The sequence below is a fragment of the Canis lupus genome, chromosome 15 (assembly GCF_048164855.1).
Source record: "Canis lupus baileyi chromosome 15, mCanLup2.hap1, whole genome shotgun sequence".
NCBI lineage: Eukaryota > Metazoa > Chordata > Mammalia > Carnivora > Canidae > Canis > Canis lupus.
This window is the reverse complement of record NC_132852.1, coordinates 26,322,634-26,339,894: the sequence shown is the minus strand read 5'-3', so window position 1 is coordinate 26,339,894 and position 17,261 is coordinate 26,322,634. Positions and strand designations below refer to the sequence as shown.

Here is a 17,261-nt window from a genome sequence, read left to right as displayed (position 1 = left end):
GTGCTCACAGATTCATTGGAAAAGCTGGAGTAATATCTTCTCGGGTCAGCTTCCGGGAATAGCTCCCAGAACAACACTGCAGAGAACGCGTGTACCACCCATCCCTCCTGATTCCTTTCCCAACTCAAGTCCCAGCTGAAGTCTTGTGCCAGGTTGGTCTGATTTTCAAAACTCAAGTCCCCTGTGAAGGCCCTAGGAGCAAGGGAGGCTGGGAAACACAGATTTAAGGGTTTCTTACTGGGAAAGCTAGCAATAAGATGACTATAAAAATATGGAGTAGCATTCAGAAGATTTTAGGGTAGCCACTACTCATACAATCCCATTACTAAGAAAGAAAAAGTACCCAAGGAATGGAAAGTTATAAGGCAATAAAGCTCCAGCTCTCTGGGATTTGTTTTAAAATAATGGGGTTGCAGTGAGCAGAAGGGGTGGTTTAGATGAGGTAGTATTGATCATGAGTTGGTGGTTATTGGCCTGGTGATGGGTACACGGAGGTTCCATTGTTCTGTTCTTTCCACTGCAGTGTATGCTTGAATTTTTTGTAATACAAAAGTAAAAATTTAAAAGCCATGAAAGGCAGAAAAAGAATGGACTTAAGGAGCAATGTCTAAAGGCTCGATGGTATGCCCTCTCCAAGAAGCATATACACTGTAATAAAGCCTTTAGATGGGAGTTATTTTCATGGCAGAATCATTGTTTTAACAATATTCCCAAAGGAAAACAATAAGTGCTTTTTTTACTGAAAGTAGGTCAAGGTAAAGCACTATTACTCCAGTCATTGTGTTTGCTTCACCTGGACAAATACACCATAACAGGTTGTTTCATTTCGGGGAAACAAAAAGGGTCAGAATGACTGGGCTACTATATAGGGTCATCAGCAAATGAACATGCAGGACCCAGTTAAATCTGAATTTCAGATAAACAACAAATCCACTTTCTTAATATATGTGTATCCTGTGTAATATTTGAATATGCTTATACTAAACCTGCTCATACTAAAGATGTATTTGTTGTTTATCTGAAATTTCACATTTAAGTGGATATCTCATATTTTATCTTCTATAACTTATAACTTAGGAGATTCCATCCTCCCCTACTCTTCTCCAACCCATGCCACACACCTTACCTCACCCTGAACTAACCAGACTGGACTTCTGTAATTATGACTCTCTGGGTATTTCGCCATTAACTTTCCTTATTTTCCTACAAAGGCACTCTTCCCAACCCTGGATAGGCTCAGGCTGGACTGTTGGCTTGAAGAGGAATAGGTAAGGAGAGAAGCCATTTGCCTAAATGTCCCCAAGCAAATGCCTCCTAAGATGAGGAAGCCAGACTTCACAGCACCATAAATTCTTCGCAATATCCTTTGGACACAACTGAGATTAAGACCCCTGAGATGTGTAGGCCAGTCCTGCTATGGCATCCTTTGTACATCCAGAAGGGCTCCATAGAATCTGGACTCCAAAGGAAACAAAGAAAGAGTGATTCCATGCTCGAAGGCAGGAGGTATCTCGTCATCCAACCTAACTCTGTCTTGGTTTGTCATTGCCAGTTCCAGACTGTTAACACCCAGATAATCAAGTTTTTGCAACAGGGAAGGCACTTTTGTCTTGTCCTGCCTTGGTCACTTGACAACTCATTAGCATCTCCACTGGAAGCAAGCCAGAGGAAGGAAGTGATAAAATATCGTGAGTCAACATGTTACTTGCCAGGAGTTCTGGTAAAAGGGGTAAGATGGTTTAAAGGAAGAGAAATATAGAAATTTCTATTCTTACAGAAATCTCCTTGAAGAAAACAACAATTTCCCAAGATTGTGGGGATTTCTATTTTCCTGCCCCTACTCCAGTGACAAATCAAGGGTCAAGTCTAATAACCTGGATCTCTCCTGATGAAAGTTTCTCTAGACAGGGACTAAATACCCATCCCTGGAATCATAGGAAATATCTACCATTCATACCTTCTGCTTTTGAGGTTAAATGAATTTTAGAGTTCTAATGGGGGAAATATGGTGATTTTTATAGCTGGCTGCAGGTGGACCAGGAGGAAAGCATGAAGAATTCTTCATGAGGTTAGAACTGCTTTTTGTCCATAAAAACAGTATGAATAGGTATGTTTGGTATAAAAGAGAAGGTACTTCCAGTTTGGACTTATGAGAAGCCCCAACAAAGAAGAAGTAATTGTTTGCTTTGTACAGAACAGGATGGTACTAATGGTGATGATGATGGTGATGATGATGATGATCACGATGATGATTTAGCATTTTGCTGAGGTGGGGAAGACAGGGTTTTAGTGGATGATAGAAAGAAAGAGGTGAGGAAATGGGTAACAGAGGGGTAGAGAGATCCAAGCAAACATATCAGTAGGCAGAGAAGGATGGCTAGAGAGAAAATGCCTGTGCCAGGGATGGCTGAGGGACTCTAGGACAGTGGTATCTAGCATCTACTTTCAAAAACTTTATTTTTTATGGATCACTTCAAGCATGTGCAGTAGTAAACAGACTAGTTTAATGAACTTCCATGTGCCATACCCACTTCAACAATTAACTCACAGCCAATCTTATTTCATCTAGAACGCCCCCACCCATTCATTCCCTCCCCTATAAATTATTTTGAAGGAAATTCCAGACATTATATTTCATTGGCAAACTCTCTAGTATAGCAATCAATTTTAAGCAGTAGCCTATCCTGGACTGCACCGTTGTCTCCCTGAATTAGCCAGTGTCCTCACTAAATGCCTGTATAAAGGAAAGACACACTCCTGTGTGTCTCCTTTATTCTCAACACTCTACTACAGCACGGCTGTACTTTGGGCACCAGATGTGTGTGTGGTAGTTTCCCCACACAAAGCAATTCTGTGACAGCAGCTGGGTGTCCTACAACTTAACCCAATTCTGACTCCATCCACCTGGAGATAGTATCAGATCCCACGGGCTAAGGGCTCCACCCCACAAAACTCCATCCCCCCACCAGGCAATGCAGATGCCAAATACAAGTCTGAGTTGTCACCTGTGCTTCTGACAGACTGGCTGTATCTCAGAGGTTCCCACAACACCCCGCTCCCCCGTTAGGTTCAGTTAACTTGCTAGAGTGACTTAGAAAACTCAGGCAAACAGTCTACTTACTAGATTGCTGGTTTATTATAAAAGGCTATAACTGTGAACAACCAGATGGAAGATGTATAGGGCCAGATATGTGAGAAAGGGCTCAGAGTTTCCATGCCTCCTGCTGACATGTCACCCTCCAAGCACCTCCACAAGTTCACCAACCTGGAAGGTGTCTAAACCCTGACCTTTGGATTTTTATGGAGGCTTCGTTATGTGGGCATGATTGATTAAGTCATTGGCTATCAGTGATTGAACTCAATTTCTAGTCCCTTTCCCCAACCCAGAGGTCAGGGGGTGGTACAGAAACTTCCAACCCTCTAATCATATGGTTGGTTCCCCTGGCCACCAGCTCACCATCCTTAGGAGCTTTCCAGAAGTTATCACATTGGGTTGACTAGGAGAACATGAACCCATGGAAACCTATAGGAAGATCAGGGCAAGAGTGATGGACTTCCCACAATATATGTATGTATGGGTGGTGACCCAAGCCATTCTGTCAGGACATTAAATGAAAGTTCACACTAGAAGACTTCTGGAGACTTGTAGGGCCCATCCGTTCAGACAGCAGACTAGTGGGTTATGTGGTCATTTGAACTTTGGTAAGTTCCTCTTTCTGGCAAGCTAATTCTGTATGCATTACAAATGGGAGTAACAATCAACATTTTGTATTATACAAATAGCTTAAAGAAACCAGAACCTTTTACAGTTTTTTTTTCTCCTTAGAAAAATGAATTGCTTAGGAAAAATAAAAGTAATCGATAGCTGAACTCACATTAGTGTTTCCAAAACAAAATGGTCACAGGAACTCTATTGCCCAAGTCCATTCTCCAGACTAAGAAGCTAACCTTGCCTTTTAGTACCTCACTATCTCCTCTCAGAACTTGGTGATCCTCCTGGATTGTTCTGCCCTTTTACCAAAAGTCTGCTGTCAGCAGGTTTTAAAAAGCATTTCTTTTTAATGTCATTTGTTCCCAAATTAAAATCCCATAATAAATATTTTTCCCCCCTCCCTGTGAGTTTCACTAACTCTCATGAAGAATTTCCCTTTCAAAGTCCTGTCTTCTTACCTCCTCCACTTAAAGCTCCACTTGACACCTGCCTTCCAGGTAAGACAACACCCTTTAGAGCTCATAATCTTGCCAGTTTTGTCTTTACATTTTTTTTTTTAGCCTCCATAAAATTTTTGCTCACTCAGCACTATAAGCCACCCTCTTCTCTGAGAATTGAGGTTTGTGTACTTGTTAATGATCCAATAATGCCCCTGTAGCCTGTGGAGGACAAGGTCCCCACAAGAAAAGGATAATCTTCTTACAGCCCTAGTTCTGAGACTTGAGTACACATCAGAATACTTGGAGGGCTTGTCAGAACAAAGACTGTGGGAGTCTGATGCAGCAGGTCTGGAGTGAGCCTGAGAATGTGCATTTATATGCAAAGAGGACAATGACCTCGTCTCTGGCTTCTAGAATATTTCAGTCTGATGAAAAAAAATCCCTTTGTTTGTGTGCATAGCACTTCAGAATTTTAAAATTGTTCTCATATTTAATTTTTCTTTAACTAAACCTCAGCACAGGAGGGAGGGAAATAGCTCCTGGATTTAGGGTTAGAAAACCCACATTTGAATTCTAGCTTACCAAATATTAGCTCTGTGATTTTGGACAAATTACTTAAGCTCTCAGAGGCCAAATTATCTACAGAATAGGAATAAAAATCTCCCAGGTAGATAATAAGTGTGTTTGTGAAAAGACTTTGCAAGCTGCAAAGTGCTATACAAATATAGAATGTTAGAAAACAAGAGAGCCTGTGGTCAGTGTCAGATAGACTGCCAGAGTACTATGGGAACACAGAGAAAGAAGTGGTGCAGTCAGCTGGGATGAGGAAGGGTTGGATGGAGAAGGCTTCTAGAGAAAGGCCAAGTTTTCACGGGCCCTAAAAGTTTTCAACAGTCAGGGAATTGAATGGGGAAGGTATTCATAGGTGAATGGCACATAGGCAAGAAAGATGACAAATGATACAGCTGGTAAAGGGATTAAAGCCACATTACAGGAAGCTTTGAATAGCAGGAAAAGGAGCTTGAGCATGATTCAGTAGGTGATGGGTAGCCAATTAAATGTTCTGATCAGCAACTCAACATGCTTAGAAAATAATGAACACAGGTCTGCTTACAGGGGTGATTGGAGACAGTGGAGGTAGGGAGATCTATTAGGAGTATTTTCCTTGACAGCTTTCCTTACTCTTCCCACCCTGGTTCTATATCCACTTCCCCATATCCCATCGGTGCGGCCTTACAATAAATTCCAATCTTCTCCATTATCGTTATCCTCAGAGAGCCCTCTTCAAAATGCTGGGCAGCTCTGCATTGGTCTTAACCCCACCTTCCGGAGCATTAGAGAACACACTTTCCCTCTTCCTCCTCACATTCCTGACAGCCCTGTGGTTCTCAGCCAGGTTACACTTCTGGTTGCTAAACATGCCTGGGTTTTTCAGCCATTTCTCATTTATTAGAACTTTGGGCCATTCTACCCTTCTCTGGATATAATTTTGTTTCTCCCATATTCAGAAAGAGAAGCACAAGGTCTTGCCAGAGACACTTCGATAATTCAAACTCTTGATGGATGGATAAGAATGTAATTCCCTGCCCCTGCCTCTTTTCCTTGCTGGGTAACTTTATTGGCAATGCTTGAGAAAAGGTTAAGTCCAAGATCCAAACAGGTTCTCCACTTGTCTATGGTGTCACTTATACCTTGGAGCCTTGGTCATAGTTAAATCCTTCATCTCATTCTAACTTGGGTTTGCTCTGATTTATAGTTGAAACTTATATATTGTATATTTTCCCCTTTGGGGAATTTTATGGATGCCAGCCGTGACATTCATACCCCTCGGCTATGCCCTGAAATATGTGTCACATGATTTGCACTTCTTCCTTAAAATTTTCTTCTTTCCTTTTCAAGCAATGATAGTTAACCTTTGGGCAATCATTACACTGCAGTTCCTCACTTTCATTCTCCAAAGCTCAAAGGGTTAACATGTCCATGGCTGAGGTGTGCACACTTTGGAGATCATCTGTGGGTTCACTTAGCCCATTCTAAGTCTCTTTAGCAACAACACAACAGAAATGCACTACCAATAATTTCCCACTTCTAATAATAGGGTCAGTCCTATTCCAAGTTAAGACCATGTTCAATTATTCTGTATAAACAAATCCCATCACCTAACATTTATGTGAAAGCTCTCAGGAGTTCAAAATACCTTTAGACACTTCATTATTATCGTACACAAAACTCCTCAGTAGCTTATCTTTGGTCCCCAAACCCTGAAAACATTTTCCAATATGTGTCTCCCTCATTTCCTCATATTACATAACATGTGTATCTAAGGAAAAATAAGGACAGATTGGATTTTCACTTTGTGTGGAAACACATTTCACTTTGCTTACCAAAGTGAAAGGTCTATCTGAGCTTGGCTGATGAAACATAATGCTTTAATTTGATAAAGATTTTTCTTTCATGTAGCTTGGTGTGGAGGCATACTCAGATTCATTTGGAAAACAATTTTTATTGACTGTGACTCATTAGAAAGAATGTCATGTGCTGGCATTTCATCACCGAGCAGGGAATCTTTCCCTTATAGGGCCTTTGGCTCTGATGTGACTCAAGAAAGGAAAAATGGACTTCTGTGGGAAACCCACGAACTCAGCCAGGACTACATGAATATATGTAAATATATGGCACCCCTGTCACTCTTTTATGTTACCTCCTGTACTGTTGAAGGAAAAAAATTTGCTCTTATGGGCCTGAAAATTAAGAACATAAGGAAATGGCTGATTTTTCCCTTAGAAGAACTAAAATAAGCCAAGAGGACTACACCCTCGATTAGTTAAAACTTCAAGAATTTAAAAAAAGGTAGTTGTGATGGAGGGAATACTACAGGAAGTGTTCATGTATATAAGGGCACTATAAAAATAAAGTATAGTGTTTACTGAATCATGAAATTTTATTAGATATTATAGGACTTGAATCTTTCATGAAATGAATTATTAAAAAGTGAAAGACCCTAAAACAAAAGTCTTGTGGCATGGATATAATTTCATTCCAGTCTGTCCAGTTCTGATTGCATCAGAAGGAAAGCAGCTGAAGTATGTTTCAGCCTATTTAAGAAATGAGAAGCTTTCTAACACCACAAATTTTTCACAGCAGAAGAATATAATTATTCAGTGACATTTTTAAAAGCCTGATATCTGTGCTTTCAAAATAAAAATTAAATATAGAATGATTAACAGCTTGTAATTTTTTTTATTTTAAAGATTTACATTTATTTGTTTGACAGAGAGAAAGAAAGAGCACAAGCAGGAGGAGCAGGAGAGAGAGAAGCAGGCTTCCCACCAAGCAGGGAGCCTGACGCAGGGCTCCATCCCAGGACCCCGGGATCATGACCTGAGCAGACGCTTAACCGACTAAGCTACCCAGGTGCCCCCAAAGCTTGTAATTTTTGAAAAGCTGAACTGGAAAATCAAAAGAATATTATCAAAATCGTTCTACTTGTTATTTTAGAAATGGCTAGTTTCAATGATTTCTACTATCCTCTGTTTTCTTTCCTGCCCACCAGTACTCACGGGGGCCCTCCTCCTACCTAAATATCCCCATGTATACCTTCTCTCATGCTTACCCTTATTGGAAATATTCAGGGCCATAAGTGGAGATATTTTAATAAGAGAATGGAAAATGCCCTTCAATAGAAAAGAACTCTCAGTTTAGATAATAGAGAATGCCTTGCATCTTTGGGATGATTTGACAGATTAATGCTACTTTAAGGTGGTTAGGATACAGCCTTCAGCGAAGATAAATAATGTTGATTCACTGTTCTTCCCAAACGGAGGACAAAGCTGTGATAAAGTTTATGGCTGAGAAGACAACCAATATCCAAATTGACGGACAGCAAAAGCCAGAGGAAGGATTATTCATAGGTTCCTGGATGAAGGTGTTGGATACAGATGAAAAGTCCCGAAGGTGAGCAGAGTAGAAGGTGAAAATAAACTAAAGGAAACCACAGAGTGACGGGATAGTGAAAAGCTAGACCACAGCATGGTTTTGTACTTCAGAAGAGGCAAAAAGATGAATCCCCTGCAGTCTGAGCTCCATGGAAAGACTTAAGGCTGAGGAGGCTCTCCAAATGCTGGTTTGAGATTTTCAGTTCACCTGAGGACACTCAGCGCTAACCCCAACCCTCAGTTTCTCTCTGGGGTGCTACTTTTGTTGGTAGATCGTTCTGTTCCCTTAGCACACTGGCTCCAACTGAAGGGGAGAACACACATTAAAGTCTGGGGAAGAATGGATCGAAAAGAGTGGAGACTTCTATCAAGTGCTGATTCATGAGGGCTTCAGAGATTAAAGCAACAGCAGCAAATAGATTAGTGGTTTAGGGCTGGAGGGGATGAGGGGACAGAGAGGTGGCAGCTAAAGGATATTCAGTTTCTTCTTGGAGTGATAAAAGTGTTCTAAAACCAGCTGTGGTGATGGCTGCACACGATGAATACACACTGTAAATGAGTGAATGGTATGGTATATGAATGACACAGCAATAAAGATGGTGTGGTTTTTTTGTTTTGTTTTGTTTTGTTTTTAAGCCTACAAGAAATTAGAGAGAAGGGTCAATGTGAGGTGAGAGTAAGCCTTAACACAGTAATCTCACAGGGCTAGAAGGTAAAGTCTGGGTATCAATGACCCTGATAAGCAAAAGTATTAATCAAATGCCAAGTAAAGGACCACAGAGAAACTCAAAATCATTATATTCCACATTTCACATCTCTTACGGGAACTGGGTGACTCTCTCATTCTCCAGATACTGCCTTTTCCCAAGTTGAATTACCTTGCCCTGTTGGAGTTCACAACCTATGGGTGTGATAAATGTGTTATACTCCATACACCTGAAAGGAAGGTATTAACCATAGAATGAATCACATGAGAACATTTTCCATGTTTCCCTGTGGAATAGGGACCAATTAAAGAAGCAAATTATGCTGTCCTACCTGGAGAAAGCATTTCTCAGGCAAATGAAATGGGAACTGAAAACTGGAAATGGGTTTTTATTCCTTTATATAATTAGGACACCATTTACAGGACTTGTACTTCTTGGGTGTCCCCCAAAATTCCTCACATAGGCTGACATTATTAGAACTTAAATACTTTCTGCTTTTAATTATATTGAATTCTAAAGAGGAAGCTTAGGCATTCTGTGATGAGTATGCATTCTGCTTCCAAATGTAATAGCTAGACTATAAACTCTAGAAAAGGAAAAGTATTTATCAAACACCAAAGCTCCTTTGAGAAATGACCAAGTCAAGTGTACTGGTTCCCATTAGTTTTATTAAAATGATTAGGAAAAACTGACCTTGCAGATGTCTAGAACCATGAAAGCTTCAGCTTAGAATAATGCCCTGCATTATACTGTGTAAACACCAAAACTTTCCCTTGTGAGTCCAGTAATCTTAGCAACAGCTCCCGTTCCAAACATGCCAAGAAAGATGTTGCTTTGGGTTACGGACACTGGAAAATCAACAGACCAAAACACGCAGAAGAAGTGAGTAGAGAAAGGATTGAGTTGGGTCACCCTGCAGTCTCTGGAGAGCTGCAGAGTAATAGAGCAGATTGCAATGCGCTTGAAAGGTTCTCTTCCCACCCTCTGACTGCCACCACCACCACAGCATCCCTGCTAGGCTCTTCACATGTGGTCTGCCACAATGGCAAGGAAAAGAGAGACTTAAAATGAAGTCAGCCCCAAGATGAGAACATAGCTCACAAACCACAGTTAAAAAAGTTAACTTTGACCTATACGCCTAAGACTGGAGCTAGAGCCCTTCAGATATCAAGGGTTCTCTTTCTATGTGCATTTGCAAGGATGAAATGCATAGGGTAAGTGGGTTAATTGGTCCTTATGAGCAATGAATTCTTATGAGGATTAATTATGAATGCTCTGTGGGTGAATAAGTAAGTGGTTGGGATAAGGGCCAATCAATTTCTTCCTTTCTGTACATACTGGTAGTTCTGGTAGTTCTGAACACCACCAATGTCCCACCAAATATAACAAAGTACTTGTACTGTGTTTTATTAAATATGTTATTTCAGTAAAACCATATTGTTCTCTGCATTCCCATCTTGAGTATAACAAATCATTATGATTGTATGACTTGTTTATACTTCTTAAAGTGCCATCATACATGCTTGATCTTCATAACTGAGAGAGGCTGATACAGTAACCTTGATTTACACAACTTCTTCACAAAGATTAACTGAATTTCTTGACCACTAAAGTTTATCCTTTTATGTTACCACAATCAAAAAACAAAATCTTAACTAGTCTGAACAAAATTTCTCAAAAATGCACTTCAAAAAAGAAATGTACATTAAAATTAGGAATAATAAAAATTATTTTAAAAAGATTTTGCCTACTGTAGTAACAAGGATTTCTTATTAAGTTGTGATACCTAGGTTCATAGAGGATGTAAAGGAAAGGATCCTCATAGACATTGCTAATGAGTCTATACATTTTGACATTTTTGAGAGATGACTTGATAATATGGATTCAAAACCTTATAAATGTTCAACTCACTGAGCCCACAATTCTTTTACTCTTTTAATAATAGTTGAGTACCTATCAACTGCTAAATACTCAAGATACACTGATGAACAACTCAGACCAGCTTCCTGCTCTCAGAAAGCTTATATTCCCCTGAGGAGAGAGAAAAACAATGAATATGCACACAGGTAAATAGAGAAGATAAAGTCAGATGTGATAAATTCTTTTTTTTAAAAAAGATTTTATTTATTTATTCATGAGAGACACACAGAGAGAGGCAGAGACATAGGCAGAGGGAGACTCCCTGTGGGGAGCTCCATGCAGGACTCAATCCCAGGACCCCAGGATCACGACCAGATCTGAAGGCAGGTGCTCAACCACTGAGTCACCCAGGTGCCCCCAGACATGATAAATTCTAAGAATGAAATTACACCATGGGCATGACAAGGGAGGAAGAAGTTGCTTCTGGTGGTGTCAAGAAAGATCCCTGTGGCAGAGAGGTTCAATGCCCTTACAATATCCAGCCTCCCACTCATCCTTGATAAAAAAGAGCTCTAACTAAAAAATAAAATAAAGCACAAAACCAAACTCATCTTCCCTGGCCTTTTGGAAAATCAGGGTAGCATGTGAGATGTAATGAAAGTCATGAGGTAGACATCCAGAAATAGTTCTTCAAAAGTGAGACAGTATTAGGAGAATCACACATGATAAGATTTCAAAGATATCTGGGGAAAAATTGAATTTCAAAGGAGGTAAATTAATGATAAAGGGAAAAGCAATTCTGGCTTAGCTTTGGCTCTGAAAATATATGTCCTCTGATTCCTCTGCTTTTTTTTAAGCTATAAAGCTTTAAGTTAGATTGTGGACACTTTTTGCTTGGAGGAGAGTGTTGGTGGAGGAATGTTATATAATATAAAGGTGGTATAACATTCTATGCTAAAATGTATAGGAAAATTGTATGATACTTGACAGAAGCAAAATGAGCTAGACCTGGCTTCCAGTACTGATTCTGCTCTAATAAACTATGCATTTGGGGGTATCAACTACATACATCATGGATTCTAGCCTCAATTTAAATCATGGATTCTAGCTTCAATTTAAAATGAAGTAATTGGACTAAGTCATCTGTAAGGCTTCATCCAATTTCTGTAAGGCCTTGTCCACATTTCTTTTTTTTTCCCTCCTCCTATGAACATATCACACACGCACGCACACAGAGTTTAAAGGTTAAATCCCATTATGATCTTTATAAAATGAACAGGTCCATAGAAAGGAAAACATTATGATTATAAAATAATAAACTATTTGAATCCAGAAAACTTAATATAGCTTTTAGGATGATGAAAGAATGTGTCTATGTTCTTTGGGTATAACATATATATTCTCTATGTACAGTAGTTCCCCTTTATCTGTGGAGCAATACATTCTAAGACCCCCAGTGGATAACCGAAACCACAGATGGTATTGAACCCTATATATACTATATTTTTTCCTATATATACATATGTAGCTATGATCAAGTTTAATTTATAAATTAGGAGACTTAACAGCAGTAACTAATAAAAAACAGAACAATTATAACAATATATTGTAATAAAAGTTATATAAATCCATGTCTCTCTCAAATATCTTCTTATGTACTTGCTCTTTTTCTTTTTGTGTTATTAAAATGATAAAATGCCTACATGATAAGATGAAGTGTGGCAAATAACACAGGCATTGTGACAGAGCATTAGGTTACCATCCACCTTCTGATGATCTGATCTGTCAGAAAGAGGATCATCTGCTTCCCAACTGTGGTTGACTAAAGGTAAATAAAATGGCAGAAAGCAAAACCATAGATAAGGGGGGACCACTGTATGAATAATGTCCCTTAAAGGTAAATCAATAACAGAAACCTAAACTCATACAATGCTGTAGTATTTACAAAGCAATTTTATATCATATCACTTACACTTTTTTAAAAATAGGATTTTATTTTAGAGAGAGAACAAGTGCATTTGTGAACAGGGGGTTGAGGCAAGGAGAGAGGGAAAGAATCCCAAGCTGACTCCTCACTGAGTGTGCAGCCTGATGTGGGCCTTGATCTCACCACCCTGGAATCATGACCTGAGCTAAAATCAAGAGTCACACATTTAACCAACTGAGCCACTCAGGCATCCCTTATCACTTTCACTTTTGAGCCTCACAGTGATTTTAAGAAATAGCTAGGGCAATATGAATTATTCCCTTTTGTTAAAATTTTATTTATTTGAGAGAGAGAGCATGAGCAGGAGGAGGGGCAGAGGGAGAGGGAGAAGCAAGCCCCCTGTAGAGCAGGTAGCCCAAAGGGGGGGCTCCATCCCAGGACCTCAGGAACATGACCTGAGCTACAGGCAGAAGCTTAACCAACCGAGCCACCCAGGTGCCTCTGAATTATTTCTTTTTTACAAATGAATAGTCTTGACACTGAAAGTGTTAAATGACTTGCCCTAGTCTACACAGCAGTGGATTGTCCTTGGACCTTTTCCCAGTTAACCAGCACTCATTCCCACCCGCCACAATGCCAAGCCACTACAGTAACTATAGGCTGCAGTGCTTTCCTCATCCCTCATCTCACCTTTCTGTTCTGCTCATTCCATAGCTCAGCTCAAGTCACTGAGAACACCACCATGGTGAGGCAATGCATTTTCTAAACTTTCATAAAATAGAAGCTATTACAGGGATGGATGTTCAACCTGCTGCTTCACTGTCAACCCACAGAACCACATTTATTCTCTGCAGTACGGTCTGCAGAGGGGTCTAAAATTTCTTTTGAATTTTAGATAAGAAAATAAAATATACAATATATGTTAAACCCCTTCATCTAAAAATGATGACTCACATTACACAGCCCTCATTTTTGACTAAACACGTGACCCACTTTGAATCTGCCTAACAGTCCAAACACGATGTGAACAGTAAAGTAAATCAAATCATTGCAATCACTTATCTGGTGTGTTCACAAGATATCAGGCATAAATCCTATATAAGAACCACAATCAGTTGTCCAGATAGTAAATATTCATTTTAATCCAATTAACTAAAGTTAAGCAGGAATATATGAAGATGGTAAATGATGGACCAATTGCTACAATCTTGTTATCACTTTTATTTGTCATCTCATTAGAATGGATAAAACCACTGCCCCTTCTGAGTTCTCATGGCCTTAATGCCTGGAGGTCTCTCCATGAGCAAATTTCTTTCTCATTTTAACTCTATAACTTTTTATAACTCTATAAATTCAGAAACATTAATTAAGGTTCTATTGTACGTAGAGAGACCTAGGAAGTCTTAAAAAGAACTAGTCCTTGACTCCACCTCATATCGCACTTCATATTTAACCCATCAGAAAGTTTCGTGGCTCTACCAGGGGCCTTCTCACCACCTCCACTGCCAGGAGTGACCCCTGGGTGTTTGCAGCAGTCTCTGAACTAGTCTCCCTGCCTCTGCCCCTGACTCCCTGAAGTCTGTGTTTAATGCAGCACAAGACATATCATGTCACCCCTCTGGCTCAAAACCTTCCAGTGCCTTGAGTCTCACACTGAGGAAGTCCCAAATCCTTACCATGATCCCTAAGACCCTATGGGATCCAATCCTTTGACTCCTGCGACCTCAACTTCTATTCCTCTACATGTTGATCACTCTATTTAGCCAACCTGGCTCCCTTGCTATTCTTGGAACACATCAGGCATATTCATTCCTATCTCAGAACCTTTGTATTGGCTGGTGCCTCTGCCCAAAGCAGTTTACTTCCAGACTGTCCTTGGCACCTTGTATCACCTCTTTCAAGTCTCTGCTCAAATGCCACCTCTCAAAAAGGTCTACCCCTATCACCATATTTTAAATTGCCGCATAAAACAAAGAGAGAGAGAGGCAAACTAAGAAACAGACTCTTAGCTATAGAGAACAAACTGATGGCTTCCAGAGGCGAGGTCAGTGGGGAGATGGGTGAAATAGGTGATGGGGATCAAGGAGTGTACTTGTGTGATGAGCACTGGGTATTGTATGGAAGTGTTTAATCACTACATTGTGTCCCTGAAAACTAACATTACACTATACAGGAATTTAAATAAAAACTTTTTAAAAAATTGCTGCATATACCCCCATCCTCCCCAGTGCTCTCAACCCCCTTACTCAGCTCTTCTTTTCCCCTAGCACTTACAAAATATCAGACTTTCTGTGTTTAAATAAGAATCCCTCCTTTATATCCTATAAAGGGAGGGATTTTTGTCTTATTTTTCACTGTGTCTAAAACAGTGTTCAGTAAGAGAATGCCCAGAAGAATTATTTGGTGAATAAGCAAATGAATGTAGATGGCCTAATCTTTGTTTTGTAAACCACAAACTAGTTGACAAGTGTGATTATTTTATTAAGATTTATTTATTTATTTATTTTTAGAGAGACAGACTGAGAGAGAATGGGAGCAGGGCCAGGAGCAGAAGGAGAGGGATAAGGAGAGACTGTGCTGAGCAGGGAGCTGGATGCATCCTGTCATGGGAGCTTGATCCCATGACCCCCTGATCAAGACTTGAGCCAAAATCAGAAGTCAGTTGCTTGACTGACTAAAGCACCTCAACAAGTGTGATTTCTAAGTGGGGACCCAAAAAGTTGGTGGATTTCTGAGCTGTTTGCTGGCTCTTCCATGTGGCTGCTGAAGTGTTTCCCAATCCCAGTGAATTCTGCATTCATTGACCTCATTCAGCAATTAGAAGTTATGAGAACAGTCCAGAGCTGAGAAAAGTATATGAAAAGAAGAAATAAGTGGTTAACAAGCACATGAGGGAAGAGTGTTTAACTTCAAGAATAATCAAAGAAATATACATTAAAGCAAAGAGATCATTTTTCAACTATTGTGTTAGCAAAGGTTTTTAAAATTATAATATTCAATGGTGGCAAAGGAACAGAGAAAAATGTACTTTCAGACTGCCCTTTAGAAAATAGAGCCCTTTTGGAAAATTATTTGGTGAATCTGTCAAAAGACTTAAAATATTCAGTATTAATTTGCATATTTTTACCCGAAATGTGGAAAAAAAACTTTATGAGCAAAGATTTTATTACATTTGTATTTACAAAAGCAAAATTTGGAGGCAACCTAAATGACCCACAATAAGAAAATGATTAAGTAAACTATACATGGCTCATCAACTTGATTCCATCTTTAATGACTCATTAATACTTTAACAATATGGAAAAGTCCTAATGTGATGCTATAGAACTCCCTTCCTCCACCAGTCAATTAGGGAAAAAGATGGGAAGGAGGCAGGTGAAATATGGACAGAACTGTGCTGGGTCCCAGGCTGTCTGACCCCATCCTTTGAGTTGCACATCCTCAAAGACTGATGGTGTTTTCTGTTCTCCTGCAGGTGAAGATTGTAGTTCCAATGTCTAGAAACCCTACTATTTCCAAACTCTTATTCACAATCTCTCCTTGCAGTTCCAGGCACCATAAGCATGTAGGCACCCAAAGACTAGTCCTGAGGCTCCATTGTTGCCAAGGGGCATTATGAATTAAGGCCCCAGAGTCATCTCACTCCTAAACACATAAAGAATAAATATAAACAAAAATGTAAGGATAGAAGATAACAAATGTATTTGTAGAACAGTAAAGTTGAATCCTATAAAAAAGTAAATCAGAATTAGGACTAATGGCATATAATGGTATGTCTTGATGGGCATCATTTGGCCCTCAGAGCTGCTTTATGATGAGAGTCGGCCATAGAGATAGTTCAGTCACAGGCTACTGTAAATATACTACAAAATGGCCTTACCACATCAGCTTATATTACTTTTAATACATCTAATCCCACAGCATTGCTTTGACACAGTAAGATAATGGGATCCACTCTGAAAAATTTTGGCAGAATATATCGGAAATTGGATAAGTTTCATCTGTGAATGTAAAAAATGGGAGCTCATGATTGCACCAGGTAGCGTTTTGGGTCTTAGAACTTTGTATGCCACTTGATGTTGTGCACTCATCTTTCACAGATGTATTTTAGAAGGTGACTTTTCCCAAACTAGTGGTGTTCTTCTGGATTCTTTTGGTAGCAAGAGAGAGAAACCTGACTCAAATTTGCTTAGAGATTTATTTTTTAAAAAAAGTAGCTCACAGAATAAAAAGAAGAGCTCTTTGTTCAACCATAGAACCATAGTCAGAAAAGATAGAAAACCAAGAAACTTCTGGGACTCCAGACATGAGAACCATGACTCCAACACCATTAGGTCTCTGTCTCTTTGTCTCTCACTGCCTGTCTCTTTGTCTCTGTTGCTCTCTTTGCCCCTCTCCTCTCAAATACTGTTTACTTTTCTGTGCCAGTTTTCTTTTCTCTTGTTGCTAATTTGCTTCTTCTCTGACACTGTGGAGGGCAAAAGGGTCTTCCCACCACCCCATCTTAAGAGTTCAGTTAGAAATATCCAAGGCTGGGGTGCCTGGGTGGCTCAGTAGTTTGAGCATCAGACTCTATTTCAGTTCAGGTCATGATCTCAGGGTTGTGAGATCAGGCTGCCTGTTGGGGCTCAAGTCAGGACCCATGTCAGGTTCCTCACTCAGTGCAGACTGCTTGAGATT

The 17,261-nt window shown here is 39.7% G+C and overlaps 1 protein-coding gene across 3 annotated transcripts in view; it reads right to left on the bottom strand.

Annotated features, from left to right (window-relative positions):
- The window catches only part of ERI1 (exoribonuclease 1), a 117,978-nt gene that overhangs the window by 44,642 nt on the left and 56,075 nt on the right, over positions 1-17,261 (bottom strand). The window contains exon 10 of one of the 3 annotated variants that reach the window (XR_012007581.1): positions 15,108-15,424. The exons of the other annotated variants lie outside the window; for them this stretch is intronic. The gene's annotated coding sequence lies outside the window, so the exon portion shown is untranslated. Of the gene's footprint in view, positions 1-15,107; positions 15,425-17,261 lie in introns of those variants that run through there. 3 annotated transcript variants of the gene reach the window in all.